Source organism: Capsicum annuum, chromosome 4, assembly GCF_002878395.1.
Source record: "Capsicum annuum cultivar UCD-10X-F1 chromosome 4, UCD10Xv1.1, whole genome shotgun sequence".
In the NCBI taxonomy this organism is placed as follows: Eukaryota; Viridiplantae; Streptophyta; class Magnoliopsida; order Solanales; family Solanaceae; genus Capsicum; species Capsicum annuum.
In genome coordinates, this window is record NC_061114.1 from 129,760,845 (window position 1) to 129,779,462 (window position 18,618).

The window sequence follows — 18,618 nt, forward strand, 5'->3', positions numbered from 1 at the left end:
ATCATAAGAGTACTGAATAAGAACACATACATGAATACACAAACTATAATCACAATCATCATGACTCTGAGTACTGAAACTCAGGTACTACATAATTGACATCTGAACTCACTACCAATACTGAGAAACTGAATAACTGAATCATTTGATACTAATAAATGAATACTAAGGTGAGATCAGTCTTATCTAGCGAGTGATATCGGGATCTGATATCAAGAATACTCAACAAATTTGAGACTAAGATTAAGCATATCTGATGAGTGAAATTGAGATCTGGTAATGAGATTACTCAACAAAATATGAGATTGAGATCAAGCCTATCTAATGGGTGATCTCTAGATCTAATAACAAGAATACTCAACTAAATTTGAGACTGAGATTAAGTCTATCTGACGGATGATCTCTAGACCTGATAATGAGATTTCTCAACGAAATAAGAGATTGAGATCAAGCCTATCTAACGAGTGATCTCTAGATTTGATACAAAATAACTTTATATGGGACCAAGCCTATCTGACGGGTGGACTATGAATTAATAGAACTATCTGAGTTCCTCAATGAGGTAGATGGTTGTATCTGACAGTCCTAATTTTTTAAGATTGATACTAAAACTATGATTGTTGTAAGTATTCAATGACTGTGGGAAGTAGTCACTTAACCGACATGCCTCGAATCTCAACTGGTGGGGTCCAACATGTAATTGCATTTAGAAGGGTATCAATATCGTGCCACGGGTAAAGACCTCTCTTGTTAATCCTATCTTACAGGTGACCCTTGTAGGAAGTCAAGCCTAAGGCAATGTAATAGTCAAGCCTATCTTACTGGTGACTAGCCTTTCCTGACTGGTGACTCCTACATCTTGTGCTGGCTATGCAGTTTTGGAGTTCAGGGATTGCTCCTAACAACTCTGCCTCTCTTACAGGGAGCAACCATCCCTGCCCTCACTCGGTGCTAGCTCCTACTCCCAACTAAAAGGCTCTGAACTAATTTTTAACTAAACACAAACTAAGCTAAATCTGATACTGATCATGTTCTCGAATGATCTGACTGAGTTAAGCTGAATTCACTTGGTTCTGTATCTGACCGAATACTACTGAATCTCATTATCAGACTGAATGACACTGAGCTCAGGATAAATTACTCGAATACTAGTGAGTACTGAACTGAACACTTGACTAATGCTAGATCTTAGATGAGTATAGCACTGAGGCTAGATTACTAGCGATACTAAGATTACGAGAATTATAGAGATTACTGAGATTTTCTTAAGTTCTCTATCTTAGAATACAAAGTTCTATAACTCGCTGAGTTCTGAGAATCATGGCTCGACTGGAATTATCATGTAAACTTGCATGGTCTCTAGACAACAGCTAAATTATCAGGTATAAATACCCCCAGGACTCGATAACATAAAAGTAAAACATAACCGTTCTTGAATAATCAAGACAATGGACAATAATTCACCATCACAATCACTAAGGAGTCATTTCAAGCATTTAGGAATCCTAAACATGTAATAACATAGGGGGACATGCTATTGGATCATACTCCATTCAACAAGGCCTTGCATCAAGCTCTTCGCACATATTTAAGTCTTGGCATGTACCGGAGAATACATAATTAGGGAACTTCATGCTATCATGTTACAATTTATTCATTAAACACTTAGTATGTATTAAAGTCTTAGCATGTATCAAAGAGTACATAATTGGGGAATTTCATGCTACCATGCCATAATTCATTCACTAAGACTTTTCAACAAACACTTGGCATGCATGTGCTTACACACAATTGGGGATTTCTAGTCAAAATTCTATAATGGCTCTAATTTATTCAAATAAGCATTTTATCAAGCATATGGGGAGCATGCTTTGATTATTCAACAATTCTACACTTAATTGACATGAACACATCACTTAACAAGCAACTTGAAGAGGGTTTGTCATGAACATCACATGGGTATCACATACTACAGTCAAATCTTGAAAACCTTGCAAACAAATATGAATCAAAACTCAATAATAGCATGAATATCAATTTCAACTCACATGGATCATGAAAACTCATAAACATAAAATTTTTGAAATTTAAGAAAAGGGTTCTTGAGATTCTTGGATGAAATGAACCCAAGAATCAACATCTGCATACCTTAGAGAAACTCTTACTTGAAAGCTCTTGGAGAGATTCTTGATTTCTTGATTTCTCTTGAAGAAGAAGGAAGGGTTTTGATTTTTATAGAAACCTAACTATTGTTCTTGAACAACTTGAGAGAAAACTAGTATTTTTAGGTTAAAATGAGGCCAAACCCATGTTAAGTAGAATATATAGGGGTAGCAAAATATCCCTTTTTGCCCCTGGAAATAAACTGAAAAATTTCAATTTTACATGCTGGCGCGACGCACCATAATCGTGCCAGCTCATTGGAAATTGGACAATTGGGAAACTGTTTGATGGCGCAACGCAGTGGAAATCGCGTTGCCCCCTTGGTTGCGAACTGAAAAGACACCGCGACGCGGTGAAATTGTATTGGTGAACTGAAAATTGAAAATTTTGAAATTAAGCCTTGGCACGACGCACCATAATCATGGAGGCTCACTAGATTTTGACGATTGCCATTTTGGTTGGCTTCGCGACGTGCTAAAGTGCCAGGTGGCGCACTATCTCACTAAAATAGCTCTAACTCTTTGCTCAAGTTTAAGATTTGGGCAAATTTTATATTGACGGAAAGCTTATTCAATTCTCTACATGACAAAAAGTCGATATTAGAGAAATTCTACATGGTTCAAAATACTTCTCACTTGGGAAGACACTTCTTAACCTTTTTAAACCAGATTTATGCTTCACTTGACACACTCTAAGGCTCAGACTACAAAAGAATTTTGTGGGGTCTTATAAGAATGTAGTGTCTAAAAATAACATCTTAGTGTACTAAAGCAATTATAATAATTCAATAATAATCTGCACTTATATATTTCATGTGGTATCAGTGCCTACTGTTCAAAAATCTAATGATTTGATGAAACAATATTAAAGACATGTTAAAAGTAGTTTCAAATCAAGCTGAAACCAACTTGGTGATAATGAGGAATATTTTTTGTCAAAATAAAAGTCCAAAATACTACACGTGGAGACAATTGTTAATCATATTTTCAATAATCCTGTCGTTAAAATTTTGAAAATAAAGGTCACTTTTAACCCTATAAAGGCTCCAATATTTTTAACCTAAAAAGGCTCATATATTTTTAATCCAAAAGGGCTCAATTAAGCATGCTAACCAATAGTGCTAAAAATTATCTGAAGAAAAAAGATTATGGTTGAAGAAGGTGGTCAATATTTTGTCAAGAAAATCAAGCCAAAAATTAGAGATCTATTAGTTTTTTCTCCCTAATTTTCTTAGCAAATTTAATCATCAATTTTCTATTACAGGAAAGTTAAAGTAATACCAATATATTACTTTTAGTCTTTTCTAAATGAAAAATATAAAGCCCTTCCATATTTGGCAAACCTCTTTCTTTCAGGAAAGGTTTTATGCCTCTATAAATAGAAGGCCCTTGTTCTCATACCAAAATAGAATAGCATCCACAATGTAGTTCTTAGAGTCTTATTTAGAGAGAGATTTTCTTCCAATAGGTTATATATTTTTCAATTTATAGGTCACTTGACCAAAGCATATCGATGTTATGCATTTTTAGTATGTTTTTATTTATCATCTAAATTATCACCTCTAAAGTTTGCAAACTATTAGGTTATGCATGACGCCCATCAGTTTTGACCCCAACAAGTGGTATCAAATCCAACAATTCTATGTATTCGATGGTTGATTTATCCTATGGTTCAGTCGTGGGTTGAAGACAGGGTCAAGATGATTTTAGTTATAGCTGCAAGCAATTTGATGATAATGAAGAATTTTGTCCAACTAAATGTGGAGAAGAAGTTTCAATAATATTTTCAACATTCCTGCTTGCCATGGTTAAAAATAAGTTTTAAAATATTATGGTTAAAAAATAATATTTTACTTTTATTTTTAAAGATGCAACAACAGAAATATTATCATTCGTCATTCCTATATTATTTCTCTTTTTCAGTATAGTAGTTTCATCATCCCAACCCTACCCATATAACTTCTCTTTTTTCTATAGGGTTGTGCCATCATTCCAACCCTACACATATTATTTTTTTTGTATGATCATTTCATCATTCCTACCATAGCCATACAAGTTCTATTTTCAAGAGGGTCGCCTCATCATTTCGACCCTGTCCATAAAATTTCTCTTTCTTGGTAGGGTCGCTTTATTATTTTGACCATACCAATATAAAATTTCCCAAAATGTGACCACCTTTTAGTCATCAAATCTAATAATCTAGCATGTGAGCATGTTTCAAAGAGTTTTTAGTGAGTTTCATGTTCAAGATCTACTCATCGCTGGATTTCCAGATGAACAATATCTTTTATACTAGTTTTTGATAATATTTCAGCGATAGATCAAATTTTTAGTGATGTATACTAATTTTTCAACCACTTTTTCAGTTTTTTCCCTTTCAAGTGGTATATCAAGCATCTAAAGTAGTCCTTAATAGTTTTTTGCAAGATATCTTCACAAAGTCCCACACTGATTCTCATATTAATAACATCCACAACAAGATTGGTACATATGCCTTATGTACACCAACTTGTGGGGGTGTGTTTGAATCTGAGTAGGAATAAGAAAAGCATATGGAATCCTACTTGGAAAAGGATTATAGTATAGAGTTCTATTTGAAAAAGGATTAGAATGTTGTGTCTATAAATACGGTATTAATGTAATAATGTAGTAATACAAATTCAATAATATTCTTCACCTATATTTCTCATAGGAACCACAACAGGAATTTATCCTATATAATTCTGTAAAGATCCAAATCATTGTTATGCTGAAATAGGAAGTAAAATTTGCACCTAGTCTTACCTTAAGTAATTTTGATAAATTCAAGGCTAGTATAGTATTCGATAAAGTTTAAGTGTGTACTATTCAAAGGAAATATGGTATTAATATGAGTATTGGTAGTGATGTCTTACTTGGTTTTTATACAAATAACAATTTAGGAATTTGTAGCAACTTCCAAAACTTAAAATAAAGTTATAAAACTCTAGTTATAGAATTTACCATGGAGGGGTTGGTTTGTGATGCCATATTTTGAGGAGTGTATTATAAAATGGGAATTATTATAGAGAGGCCTCAAGATTCTACCTTAGGATCACTACAACAAAAAAGTGAATGACTTCATTGCTACCGCTGCAACAAAAAAAGGTTCCACTGTGATGAAGACTGTATTAAGTTGCAAATTGGTGCAACAGTAATTTAATCGATGTAAAGGTGCTAATATGGTTGTAATACAAACACTCCAGCAGTAACACGTGTTTTTGACATTTTTAAATCCAAATTTTTTTTCATTCTCCACTTTCTGTAAAACATGAGAGAGATCAGGGAAAGTCAACTTTCTATAAAATTTTTGAAGTTTTCATCTTTGGAGCTATGTTTTTTACATTCTAAACTTGAATTACTTCTTATAACTTTTAAAAATTATTAGAAAATGTATTGATGGTAAGAAATTGAGGTTTATCCCTAATTTAAGAACTTAATGCAAATTTGTGAGAAAGAGTACACAATCAGTAAAAAATGTTTTAAGGGTGTTAAAAACACTAATAAGAGTGAAATTATAGTTGTTCATTCCAAATGTGATAAGTTTCATAAGGTTTAAAGGGTACAAAAATCTAAGATAATGAATTAGAAAAATTGATGACTAAAAGTTGTTGCTTACTAATCACTAATGGTTAAAGGGGTAAATTGGTTAAAATAAGTGTGTAATCTTATTGTAATAGACCCAATCTAGGTCAAAGAGAAAAGAAGGGAAACCTTGTGGCCTTGAAGTTACTTTGATCAAGGAATCGAGGTGGGTTACGATATATTGTAGAAATTAGACTTGTTTTAATCTATGCTTATATGTGAATTAAGTAATTGTGATTGCTTTGAGCACTATTTGTGATTATTGACTGCACTGCATATTCATATGTATTGATTTCATTGAGATGATGGTAATAATGATGATATACTGATGATGATGTTCATGATCTTATTGACAATGACGATGTTGATAAAGTTATTAAAACATAATGTTTATGATAATGTAATGATGTTGATAAGATTGAGCAGAGAAAGTACTGATTTCCACATCTTGCATTCACATGTATATATATATATATATTCATGTGGATTGAATGCTTGGTTATAATCAAATGTTGTGACTCTATTTGTTGTTGAAATTATGTAAGTGTAAACCCACATATTTATGAATTTGTACTCCCTTGAAAGTTATCTATTATAATTTTGGTGTTTTCATTTATTGTGAGTTCTATGATGATTGCATTATATTTATTTGGTTTACTTATTTGTATGGTATCAAATTGAGTCGACCTATGATGCCTATCAGTACTTGTTGATGTATTGATGCTATACATGCTCTTCTTTTTGTTGAGTGCAGAGTGTGTTCTAGGAGTTAAGACGAGACCACGACTCTAGCCAACAGTACTAAATTTTGATCTAAGGTTGAGAACCAAGACTGACCAACCTTTAAATCTTTAGCTTTATGTTCATATTCCATGTTTTGTGACTAAGACACTCTTTTATTATTTTTCCATTTTTAGATATCCTTTTGGTTGTAGACTTATATGGTAGACACCTTTTTATGGTGAATTTAGGTTCTGGAGATTATAATAAATAGAGGTTTCTGCACTCTATTAGTGGCTGAACAATTTTGTTGGTTTATATTGATCTTTATAATTTAATAAAGATGTTTTAGACTTCTTTAATGATAAGGTTAATATAAAGTGAATATAAATATAGTATTAGGTTACTTGAGGGTTTAATCATGGTTCTTCTACCATAGATTAGGGAGGGTGACAATCTAGACCATTTGAATCGTGACAAAGATGGTATCATAGCACTGAATTCAAAGATCTTATCGTATAGGAACAAGTCTAGTAGAATCTTGAAGAATGATACAGAGATACCTGTACTTTTTTTTCAAAAGTATACACAGCTTTAGGAAATAAATTTCTTTCTTTCTTTTATGTGATTACTTTATTCTAATTATTATCTGGTGATCACTAAATAGGGATATAAATCATTCACTTTTGTTCGTAGATGGTGAATTATCTTTTCACCATAGTAGTAGTAGCTACATTCGTGGCGACACCCGCACCAGCTGTTAGGGTTATAGTTTGGGGAAGGCCTCAATTCGGGGCAGAGCTAGAAGGGAAAGATGAAGGGAAACAGCTATTAGGGATAGATCCCAAGTAGTTGAATGACCATCTATATTGAGATCATCATCAACTCCCCAAAAATAGGATTCCCTACCTTTAAATGAAGAAGTGATAGTTTGGTAAGAAGAGATGGTAGTTCCAAAGAATGTAGTGTCAATACTAAATGGTGTATTCAGGTGTCCTTGTTTGCAAATTTGATTGAACAAGTGTTGGGATTTCTGAGTAGCTTGTCTGGCACAAGTAACACAATTGTTGTTCCGTCCTTTCCACTCCTAGCATTACACTTGCCATTGTTGTAGTACTAAGGATAGATGAAGGACCAAAAACAAGATTGTATCCCCAATTAGGTACTTGGTACAATGATGACTAATGATGAGCGTAGATTGTTCTACAATTTCATAAAGATAAAATATTTAGTATTCCAAGATAAAAAATCGATGATGCATTTGAGATTTTGATAGATTGTCAAGAATGTTTAGATAATATGGGTGTTGTAGAATGGTAAAGGTGTGGAGTTTTTTCCTTTCCAGCTGTAAGCCAAAGCTATGAAATGATGGAGGTTATTTGTAGAATGTAGGAATGTCTTACCTCCACTTACTTGGGTTCAATTTTGGAATGTATTTCTTGAAAAATACTGTCCCCATACTTATTTTAATGCCTTGTCTCGGTATACACTACAACTTATCACCTAAGAGAAAGAGCGGATTAGGTACTTTGTGAAAGGTTTGAATTCAGAGATTCAGATGATTAATTTATCTCTGGTTGTGTTTGGTAAGTCCTTTGAAGAGATAGTTAAGTTTGCCAAGAAGGTTGAGGAACTTGAGAAATAGGGAGAAGTAAAAGAAGAAGTGAAGAAGGCTTGCCCCTCAGGGTAGTTCAATATTACTTTCTGAAAGGAGCATGGTTCTTTTTGGCATTACCATTCAGCCATATTTATATCCGCAGAGGGACTGTCTAGGGTCTATTATCAACCTTTATGAATAGGCAACTATACACCTTAATTTTCTTAAGTTTAGAGGCCTACTTTGGGCATCAGGTTCCATGAGTGTGGAGGTTTAGGCCATATCAGAAGTTATTGCCCTAATTTTTTCTATAGGTTAGTTAACTCAACAACCAACTTCCAGTTATCTAGTTCTGACAAGTTATCGTAGAGGATAAAATGGTAGGGGTCATCAACAAAGAGTCATAGTGGATAAGCTACAGGAATGGGTGTAAACTAAGCCACCCAAGATGGGGAGATAGATTGATAAAAATGGTGTTCAGGATACTAGAGATAGCGGTTAGAGTTGTGCTAGGGTCAACATCTTTATTCTTTGATCATAGGTAATAATCATGTCTATGATCATATGGCTTTTGTATAGCTTGATTATAGTTCCACTTTCTCTTATGTTTCTGTGAAATTTATCTTAGTCTAGGACAAGAATGTGAATATCTTGATACTCCTATGTATGTGTCCACACCATTTGAAGTGATTGTATAAGTTAATCAGGTGTATCCTATTGTATATAGGTTTGATACCTTGACAAGCATAGTGATTCTAGACATAGAGGAATTTGATACTATTTTTTTAATACCCCACACTTCTCCTAGTTCAAATTCATCTCTAGAACATCAAATATCTTACTTCAAAGATGAATATATTTTATTCCATGAGAAATTTTTAAGATTTTAAATTTTTATCACATGGGAAATTGAATAAGCTTTCCATCGATACCAAATTTGCCCAAATCCGACACTCGGGCAAAGAGTTAAAGCTATTTTAGTGAGACAGTGTACTACCTGGTACTTTATTGCGTTACAGGTTGGACACCAAGGAAGCTAGATGGGGAATATTAGTTAGATGACTACCTCCCACAGTCTTAGTTTTAGATTTATTCACAGTAATAGAATTCAGCTAAGGAGTCACCCATTATACTAGGCTAGACTACCTCTCAGAGATCAACCGTTATATAAGCTTGATCTTAGATTCAGACAATCATATTTATTATCAGTAAACTCAGAGATCACCCATAATATAGGCTTGATCTTAGCTTCTGACAATCATATTCATTATCAGTAGACTCAGTGGTCACTCATTATATAGGCTTGATCTCAGATTCAAACAATCATATTCATTATCAGTAGACTCAGAGGTCACCCGTTATATAGGCTTGACCTTAAATTTAGTTTTTCAAGTATCAGGCATCATTACCAGTAAACTTAGAGGTCACCCATTATATAGGCTTGATCTAGGATAAAATAAATCAGTATCAATATCAGCAAGATTAGACATCAATCTCAATAGACTTAGTTATTCTGTCTTTCAGTATTAGTAAACTCAGACATCAGTGCTAGTTGACTTAGACATCAGTAAGACAGTAATCAAAAACTAGTATTCATAGTTTGTATTCGGTGTTAATGCGATTCCTGTTTTGGTTTGTGCATTAATGCATATATCCTCATTCAGTAATCTCATGTGATTCAATTAAGTTATGTTCATGCATAAGCCCATGCATTTAGCCTTACCTCATTTAGCACACCAGTAAATTCAAGTACTGATGCATACTTTTCTCTTGTGCTATGGTGTCTTATACCATAGGTTCCGAAGTGTGAGATCCAGAGCACCCTTAGCAGTCCAAACTCAGTCAGCAACAGTAGATGTAGCAGTGAGTCCTCTTCATTCGAGGATGATCCTTATTTTTATCATTGTATTAGATTTAGTTTATTTTTGATAGACGGAGTTAGTTGGGTACATATCCCATCAACTCCTTTTTCAGACAAGTTTAGAGGCTTTTCAAATAGATGTATCAGTATTCAGTTTTGAGTATTTTAGATGCTTTGAACTTTATGGAAAGTTTTTGCCAGTTTTTTCCATTTATTATATTTTATTATGTAGTACTTAGGTACAGATATCAGTAGAGGTTAGCTTGTGGTCCTTTGGGATCATGAGCACCGTGTGACATTCCGATTCTAGAAAATCAAGGCGTTACAAACTTGGTATCAGAGCCTAAGTGTAACACTCTAATTTTTTATAACCGAAACACCACATGATGGTCATGATCCCGAAGGACCACAATTTAACCCTCTACCGATATCTGTACCTGAGCACTGCATAATATAATATAATAAATGCGAAAAACTGGCGAAAACTTGCCATAAGGTTTAAAACATCTAAAATACTTAAAACTAAAAACTGAATACTAATACATCTGTCCAAAAAGCCTCTAAACTGTCTGAAATATGGAGTTGATGGGATATCTCCCCAACTAACTCTATCTACAAAATTAAACTAAGTCTAATGCCATAGTAAAATAAGGATCATCCTCGAATGAAGAGAACTCACTACTACGTCTACTATTGCTGACTGAGTCTGGACTACTATGGTTGCTCTGGATCTCGTGCTTCGGAACCTATGGTATAAGACACCATAGCACAAGAGAAAGTATGCGTTAATACTTTGAATGTACTAGTATGCTAGATGAGGTAAGGCTAAATGCAAGGGCTTATGAATGAACAATACTGACTGAATAATCTCAATATGGTGAATGAGGATACATGCAGGAATGCATAAATCATAACTAAAATCATGACAACACTAAATACTAACTTTCGAATACTTGAGCTTTTGACAGCTAAGCTTATTATTACTAACATCTAAATTCACTAGCACTATGAGACGGAATATCTGAGTCTTTCTAATAACTGAGTTCTGAGCTTTCTACTATCGACTTACTAAATCTGAGATCAAACCTCTCTAATGGATGATCTCTGAATTTATTAATAATGATAAAGATTGATTGCATCTGAGATCAGACCTATCTAGTGGAAGATCTCTGAATCTTTTAATAATAGAAATGATGGACTGAGTTTGAGATCAGGCCTATCTAATGGGTGATCTCTGGATCTTTTGATACTGATAAGGATAGTAATAATAATTGATAGAGTTTGAGATCAAGCCTATTTAGTGGCTGATCTCTGAATCTGTGAAACTATCTAAGTTCCTTACTGAGCTGTGTGACCGTATCTAATGATCCTAAATCTAAAGAACTATTTGAGATCTTCACTGAGACTGAATCTGAAGCTAAAATTGTAACTGTGGGAGTTCTCACTTAACCTACATGCCCTGAATCTGAAGCTAAAATTGTAACTGTGGGAGTTCTCACTTAACCTACATGCCCTGAATCTGATCTAATGGGGTCCAACCTATAACCCCAATTGGAAGGATGTCAATATCGTGCCATGGGTATAGATCTCTACTATGGTCAAGTTTCTCTAATGGGTGACTCTGAGTAGAAAGTCAAGCCTAAGGCAGTATGATAGTCAAGCCTTAATCTAACGGGTAACTCCTAGTCTTGCGCTATCTACGTAGTTTTGGAGTTCAGGGATTGCTGCTAACAATACTACCTCTCTAACGAGAAGCCATCATCCCTGCACTCGCTCGGTGCTAGTTACTACTCCCAACTGAAGGACTCTGAACTGATTCTTAACTGAACTTATAATGAGCTAAATCTTCTATTTATTATACTAAGTAACTGATTTAAGCTGATTTCACTTGATTCCGAAGACTGACAGAATACTACTGAATTCTACTTTCTGTTTGAATACCACTGAGTTTCGTAACTTACTAAGCTTTATTGAATTTTGGATTGATTACTAAATACTACTGAGGTCTGAACTGGATACTGAGCTTGATTAAATTAAATACTGAGATTATTGAGTTTTCTTAGCTTCTCAATTAACTGAGATATACTGATCATAGCACGATTGAGATTATCTTGGGACTAACTCAGCTCTAGACAGGCAGCTAATTTTTTGGGTATAAATACCCCTAGGACTAAATAACATAAATAAATAAGACATTACAACTCTTGCCTAATAACATAACAATATACTATCATTCACAATATAACCAATGAAGCAACATTTCAAGCACTTGGAGAAACTTAAACGTGTAATTGTATAGGGATGCATGTTGTTGTCTCATAACTCATTTAATAAGAAATTAACATAAATAGGAATGCATGTATCATATTATAATTTACTCGTCTAGGCATTACAACAAACACTTGACATGTATTGACTTACACAAAATTGGGGATTTCTTGTCTACATGATATAATGACTCTATTTTCTTCACATAAGCAATTTATCAAACATGTGGAAGGCATACTTTGATCATACAATATTCAATACACATAATTAACATGATTACATAATTCAACATGCTTCTTGAAGGGCTTTTATCATGAACATCACATAATCACACATACTAAGGTCAAAGCTTGAATCTTTATAATCAGATCTTGAATCAAAACATATCAACAACATGAACTTTAACTTATATTCACATAAATAATGGGAACTCATAAAAATAAAATCTTTGAAACTTTAAATAGGATTTTTGAACTTCTTGGGTGGAAGGAACCCAAGAATTAACATCAAACATGCCTTGCTATATGATTCTTGAAAAATTAACGGTGGAATTTCCTTGATTTTAAACCTTCAATAGAAACCCTTATTCTTGAGGAAAATTGAGAGAAAACCTTATATTTTGGGTGAAACTACGATGAATCTCGTGTTATTTTGGGTGAAACTATGATGAATATCGTGTTAAAGAAGCTTATATAGGGGTGGGATTTTACTAAATTGTCCTTGAAACACGGAAGTGAAATGCTGAAAAACTGGGCACAAGGGCTATCAAAAGGCGGCGCCTTTCCCAAAGCCTTTTGAAGGCTGGGCGGTGCCTTGCTACTGAGGAAGGGAGCCAAGACTCTAAGATGCGTGGCGCCCCTCTGTATCCTTTAGCTACTATTTTTCCAATCCAAACACAACCTTAGGCTCATCAAAAAATTATGAAACTCATCCGAGATATACTCTTGACTTGCCCCATCGCAACGCAATAAGAAAATCAGGAAACAAAGGTCGGTAAGGTCACAAAATAATTCTTCAAATTTTTAAAGTCTTATCGAATGGAAAAGTTTCAAAACTTAACCAAACTTTCTATGTGTTAAGCCTTTCTTGGCATACTTTAGAATCTCTAAGGACTTGGGAATTTTATGGGGTGTTACACTGAGGTTCAATAGTATCCTAGGAGTCTAAAATATCGCATCTAGTAGAGTCTTATGCATGGGTGTGTTGCATACCACATTTATGTACAGGAGGCTATAAGATATTTTAGGAAAATTCTCCCTTCTTTCATGTCTCAGATCGTGCTATAGAAAGGTTCTCTAAGAAACTTATGTGGATTCTCATCATGTTCCATTCATGTCAGATTTTCCTTACTTTTAAGTTAACAGAAGTAGTGAAGATGAAAGTCCTTCAGATAGAGCTTTCTTAGACCGACCCCACAAATATTTCGGGATAGTGTTGTCTTAATTTGAGCAAATTATGTTCCATGGGGTTAGTTATAAGAATAGTGAATCAGTAGGCTTGAATAATGCGTGTAAGAGTTTAAGTTTTGTCATTCAAAGTTATATGTGTTTTTTATGTAAGCATGGTGGTAATTCTCATGATATGGGGAGAATATAGTTTAGAGATGTGAAATTTGAAGGCCTGGATGAGAGTAGTATTGCTATTAAAGATTTGTTAATATTCATGTATGTTTTAGAAATTAAGTTTAAATCTTTGAAGGTTGAGCTAATGTAAAGAACAGTTGAAGATTCAGAGTATGTCATGTATATTCTTCGTTTAGACCCATTGATAAGCTCATGATGTTGATATTCTATTCCTTAGGATTTAGTCAAGTGCCAAGTTCAGTATAGTGTCCATCCATGATTCATGTTCCCATGTTTTAACCTTTTAGTGAATCCTCCTTAATGTTGGTAATTTACTTAGCTGAGAGAGAGTAAGTGTTTCATGTTAAGGAAAGGTTGTAACATGCTTGTTTTACACAAGGCTTTAGTCAAGAAGATAGGATTGAATGTTATATTGATGTGTAAGTGGCTAGATATATCTCAGAGATTTGAGTAGGCTTGAACTTAGAAGGATAAGTTATTTCAGCTTAGACCTCAGCCGATAGAGTTATCAGTGCCCATACTATAGAACTATACCTATGTTATGGTTTCCTATTCAGATGTTTTATTCTGATCATACCAAGGTTCCATAATCCCAAAGGTGATTAGAAATTTATAGAAAGAATGTCAGAGAAAGCTTCATTTAAGCTTAAGTTTTCAGCATGAGTTAGTCAGTAAAGCCAGCAAGTCAGTTTAGCTGTCAGACAGTCAGATTTGTATAGTTTGTTTTCTCATCTTTTCATCTATTCAAGTCATCAGAAATCTCAGGAAAGTTAACTATTCCAAAATAGAAAGTCCTAGTAGTTACGAGTATAAGTTCAGTTCATGAGTCATACATTAGTTTCATATCTCAGATGATCAATCATGACCCAGTTCCTAGGTGCCCCGTGCACCACCCCAGTATTTCAATGAAGTGTTCTTAGAAGGACCCAGATTCCCAAGGGGGAGATACTCCATAATATACCGATTATTTCATGCCCTTAGATCTATTCAATTCCATGTTCAGACTTTCCTTACGAAGTTAGCACCAGTTATCATTGCATACTCAGTCATGTATTCAAGAATCAGATATATTTATTCATTAGATATGCATGAGCAGTAGAAAGAGTTCAGCTCTTCAGTGTATACAGTCAGGAATTCATGAGAGAAACTCAGTCACAAATCCATGCATCAGATATGCATGTTCATTATGAGAATTCAGCTTATGAGTAGCTTCAGTTGTGTATTCCATGCATTAGATATGCATGTCCAGTATGAAATCTTAGTATATTAGTAGTTTCAGTTACATAGTCATGTTCCATATGCTCATGTCCAGTAAGAAAGTTCAGCCTTCTAGTATTCTTAGCTTAGTCAGTCTCATTTGAGGACGAATGTTCCCAAGGGGGAGATATTGTAATATCCCACACTTCTCCTAATTCAAATTCGTCTCTACAACATCAAAGATCTTTCTTCAAAGATGAATATATTTTATTCCATGAGAAATTTTTAATATTTTGAGTTATTATCACGTGAAAAATTGAATAATCTTTCCATCAATATCAAATTCTCCCAAATCCGACACTCGGGCTATGAGTTAGAGCCATTTTAGCGAGATAGTGTACCACATGATAATTTAGCGTGTCGCGGTGCCAGCCAAAATGGCAATTGTCAAAATCTAGTAAGCCTTCGCGATTCCACTACGTCTTGGTGTCTTTCCAGTTTGCAACCAAGGGGGAAACACAATTTCCACCTCATCGCGCCAAGGCCCAATTTCCCAATTATCCAATTTCCAGTAAGCTGGCGTGATTATGGCGTGTCGCGCAGCACATAAAATTAGAATTTTTCCAAATCCATATTTTAATTCCAAGGGAAAACGGTCATTTTTATACCCCTATATATACTTCTTAACACGAGATTTCTCATTATTTTACCCAAATGTACTAGTTTTCTCTCAACTTTCTTAGAAAACAACAATTAGGGTTCATAATTCAAGACCTAAATCATCAAGGTTCCTCTGTAAATCTTCCAAGAATCATATAGCAAGGTATGTTGGATGTTGATTCTTGGGTTCCTTCTACCCAAGAAGTTCAAGAATCCTTTTCAATGTTATAAATTTTATGTTTTATGAGTTTTCACGATTTATGTGAATATAAATTTAAGTTCATGTTGTTGATAACTTTTGATTCATGTTTTGATTATAAAGATTCAAGTTTTGACCCTAGTATGTGTTGATTATGCGATATTCATGATAAAGCCCCTTAAAGAAGCATGTTGAATTATTTAATCATGATAATTGGGTGTATTGAATGTTGTATGACCAAAGTATACCTCCCATATGTTTGATAGAATGCTTATGTGAAGAAGGTAGTAACATTGTTGTATGTTACGTATGAAATCCCCTATTATATATCAACTAGTGCATGCCAAGTGTTTGTTAAAGGATCTTTACGAATGAATTAAGATATTTTGTAAGCACTCCCATGTGTGTGTAGTCGTTACTAAATGAGTTAAGAGATAATAGCATGCCTCCCTATACAATTACATGATTAAGATTCCCAAGTGCTTGAAGTAATGCTTCATTTACTATGTTGTGAATGATAGTCTACTATTATGTTATTACGCACGAATGGTCAACTCTTGTTTATTTATGTTATTGAGTCCAGGGGGTATTTATACCTGAAAACTTAGTTTCTTGTCTAGAGCCAAGTCAGTCTCAAGATAATCTCAGTCGTGCAATGATCAGTAGAATTCAGTCAGTATTAGAACATTAAAAAAACTCAGGAATCTCAATATTCAGTCTAACCAAGTTCAGTATTTAGTTCAGATTTCAGTAAAGCTCAGTAAGTTACATAACTAAGTAGCATTCCAATAGAAAGTAGAATTCATAATTATTTCATCAGATAATGGAATCAAGTAAAATCAGTCAAATCAGTCAAGTAAGATAATTAGTAATAGATTCAGCTCTGTCTAGAATAATTTAAGAATTAGTTCTGTGTCTATTCATTTGGGAGTAGGATTCAACACCGAGAGAGGGTAGAGATGACGGCTTCCCCGTTATTTATATAGAATCGTTAATAACAATCCCTTCAGTATAGAACTGCATAGCTAGTGTAGGATAAGGAGTCACCCATTATACTAGGCTTGACTATCTCCCTGGAGTCTTCTGTTATATTAAGCTTGGCTCCAACTAGGTGTCACCCATTATATTAGGCATGGCATCCTAGGTTCAGAGAGAAGTGTCTTTACCCGTTTCATGGTACTAACACCCTTCTAACTGGTGTTACAGGTTGGACCCCCAGAAAGATACATGGGGCATGTTGGTTAGATGACTACCTCCCACAGTCTCAGTTTCAGATTCAGTCTCAGTATAGAATTCAGCTGAGGAGTCACCCATTATACTAGGCTTGATTACCTCTCAGAGATCACCCACTATATAGGATTGATCTCAGATTCAGACAATCATATTCATTATCAGTAAACTCAGAGATCACCCGTTATATAGGCTTGATCTCTAATTCAGACAATCATATTCATTATCAGTAGACTAAGAGGTCACCCGTTATATAGGATTGATATCAGATTTAGACAATCATATTTATTATCAATAGACTCAGAGGTCACTTGTTATATAGGCTTGACCTCAGATTCAGTTTATCAAATATCAGGCATCATTACCAGTAAAATCAAAGGTCCACCCATTAAATTGGTTTGATCTCGAATATAATAAATCAATATAAATATTAGCAAGGTTAGATATCAATCTCAATAGACTCAATTATTCTGTCTCTTAGTATTAGTAAACTCAAACATCAGTGCTATTAGATTTAGACATCAGTAAGATAGTAATCAGAACTAGTATTCAAAGTTCATATTCAATTTTACTGCGATTCCAGTTTTGGTTTGTGCATTCATGCATATGTCCTCATTTAGTACTCTCATGTGATTCAGTTAAGTTATATTCATGCATAAGACCATGCATTTAACGTTACCTCATCTAGAATACCAGTATATTCAAGTACTGATGCATATTTTTCTCTTGTGCTATGGTGTCTTATACCATAAGTTCTGAAGCGCGAGATCCAGACCATCCTTAGCAGTCTAGACTCAGTTAGCAGCAGTAGACATAGCAGTGAGTCCTCTTCATTCGAGGATGATCCTTATTTTTATCATTGCATTAGATTTAGTTTACTTTTAGTAAATGGAGTTAGTTGGGGACATGTCCCATCAACTCTTTTTTCAGATAAGTTTAGAGGCTTTTCAGACAGATGTATCAGTATTCAGTTTTCAGTTTTGAGTATTTTAGATGTTTTTAATGTTATGGCAAGTTTTCGCCAGTTTTTCACATTTATTATATTATATTAGCAGTTTTCAGGTATAGATATCAGTAGAGGATTAGCTTGTGGTCCTTCGGGGTCATTAGCACCATGTGGCATTCCGATTCCATAAAATCAGGGCGTTACAATTTTGGGTATGACTTGGTTGTCTCCTTATCACGCCACCTTGATTATTATGATAAAACCATCACTAAAGGAATGCCTGGGCTGGAGTAGTAAGAGTAGAGGATACTTTTAAGAACACTCCTATGGGGAGTATGTCAGCTATTCGTGCCGATAAAATAGTAAAGAAAGGGTATATTGAGTTTCTAGCCCATCTTCAAGATGATAAATCTATAGTTCCTTCTACATCTTTGGTCCTAGTTGATTGTATGTTCTTAGAAGTGTTTCCTGATGACCTTTCAGAAATGCATCTAGAACATTCAAACCATTTATAACTACTTCACAAATCACAAAATTTATAATCATTCAATCAATTACAACTCACATAAGTATTAACCTAAAAGATTTGATT